This window comes from Palaemon carinicauda, chromosome 1, assembly GCF_036898095.1.
Source record: "Palaemon carinicauda isolate YSFRI2023 chromosome 1, ASM3689809v2, whole genome shotgun sequence".
Lineage (NCBI taxonomy): Eukaryota > Metazoa > Arthropoda > Malacostraca > Decapoda > Palaemonidae > Palaemon > Palaemon carinicauda.
The window spans coordinates 61,466,916-61,469,415 of record NC_090725.1 but is presented as its reverse complement, the minus strand read 5'-3'; the positions used below and the strand labels follow the sequence as shown (position 1 = coordinate 61,469,415).

Genomic DNA, 2,500 nt, shown 5'->3' with positions numbered 1-2,500 from the left:
AAATAAAATTGCTTAAAGCTCCACTGCCGACCTGTGCTTGAAACCGAAAATTCTGTTTATCCATAGATAAATACAATAGTATAATTTTTTAGAAGTTGTTGGTATGAAGCTTATGGCGAATAGTTTACTAAAATAGTAAACTAAAAACCATCACATTTTTTTATCTCTACATTATACTCTCATAACATATCAGGGAAAAGTATTAACCTTAGTTTTCAGAAATTTTCACTTTTAAATTATTATTTTCAAATTAACAGAGCACACTATTACCTCCTACTCACCTTAAAAAAGATCTTAGGGGGGACGAAAGGAAGTCTAAGAGTCCCCATTCAAATTTTGGACCCCAAAAAACCGATTAAATCAAATAAAAAATTGACGTCAATAAAGAAACATGTCGACTGGGAACGATCTTATTATAATAAGAACGTTCCCAGTCGACATGTTTCTTTATTGACCTCAATTTGAGAGTATTCTCTTAAAACATCATTTATCATAAACAAAACATAAAATGTTTACAGTTATCGGTCTCTTTAATAGAGTGGTAAGATGACCCCTATGTATTTATCGTCTAATTCCGTGAAAGGAAAACCTTTCGTTTACATAAACAAGCTTTGGCGTGAAAAGGTTTATGAGCTCTAATTACCTTCCCTTGTTATAAGAAGGGGAAAAGGAATATATTTTGCATGAGAACTTTCACATAATTATTACAACCCATTTCATTAATTTATTATTTAAAAGAAATACAGCTAATGTCGGGGTTGTTTAAGTGCATTATGTACTCCATTGCGGGACGTCATTTAACTCAAAGTCTTGAATGCTTTTATCTGATTTTATTTTCCATATTAAGAAACATTACAAAAGATGGGTGGAGAAAGATGGGAATAGAGTGCTATACTGACAGGTTTAAGATAGAGTGAGGGAGAGAAAGAAAGAGATGGAGAGAAACTAGGAGTGGGGGACGGATATGGTGGTAGAGAGAGAGAGAGAGAGAGAGAGAGAGAGAGAGAGAGAGAGAGAGAGAGAGAGAGAGAGAGAGAGATAAATTAACTATTTATGAAGTAGTTCACATCAAGTCAAATTTATAAAAATCCAACTATTGGATAAACAACATCAATTTTAAAACCTAACTCTTAAAAATAATCATTGGAACATAGGGTTCTTGAAGATATATATATATATATATATATATATATATATATATATATATATATATATATATATATATATATATATATATATATATATATATATATAATATATATATTTATATATGTGCATGTGTGTATATATATATATATATATATATATATATATATATATACATACATATATATATATACATACATATATATATATATATATATATATGTGTGTGTGTGTGTATGTATATATATATATATATATAAATATATATATATATATATATATATATATATATATATATATATATATATATATATATATATATATATATATATATATATATATATATATATATATATATATATATATATATATATATATATATATATATTTATATATCGTTTTGGTCGAATATAAAAAATAGAAAATAGAGGTATTTGGCAGAATAATTGGTTTTGGAGCTGTAACCAACAAGCGTTCTGATAGCAGAATGGTTTGATTTTAATTTTCTTAACCTCTAAAAGTCCCTTTTTAGCCATAGATCATGACAAATTTTTAATATTAAAGATTCTGACACCTTGAGGAAAATATTCCAACTTATCTTCAAGTAAAATTGACCCATGTTGTCGAAGAAAATACCAACGCAAATAACATTAGGGTATACATATCACTAATCACTTAAATCACTTCTTTATGTATTATGAAATCAAGAAAAGAAATGAAATGTTGCCCAATAGATCATCCACTGATCTCGTACAATACAAGAAAGTCAAATTTATTTAGGAAAAGTATTTTTCAGCGTGAAGGACACATTCAAACTAAGGTTTACCAGCAAACTTTCAACCTTAAAATTGACCTTTGAAAAAATATATACTTGAAGAAGAAATGGTACTTTTTGTCGCAAGATTTTGGGGCAGGAGTTTTGGTGCATGCTTTCTAGCACGGGACATTTTGGTGCGTAATTGACGTCAAAATCATATAAATTATATCTATCCCAAAACCTCCATCCGAAGAATAACATTATACCAGCAGATGGGCTATTGTAAGCAATTGAAAATTCTCCCTCTTCTGCATCACAGCTTTTGTAAATTTAATAATGACCTAGAATTTCTAGATCGAATAAATAATCAGATTGCAAAGAGTTTGTTGCGCTTCATTACGAGGTCTTTTGATTATTTTCTTTAGAGAAACCATGCGTGGTAAAACTCATTGAACGGCCTGCGATGTATCTCCTAATGGTTGATTTGAAGTTTTCGTCGCTTGGTGTTTTATAGTGCTTCAACTGAAGTAGCTGAGGATCTTTGGCTATGCAGGTTTATTTTGTTAATCACTTCACCATTTTTAGTATAAATTCTGC

At 28.8% G+C, this 2,500-nt stretch overlaps 1 protein-coding gene across 1 annotated transcript in view; it reads left to right on the top strand.

Moving 5' to 3' along the window:
* Nucleotides 1-2,500, top strand: part of LOC137644598 (uncharacterized) — a 170,654-nt gene that overhangs the window by 61,640 nt on the left and 106,514 nt on the right. The window lies entirely within an intron of this gene.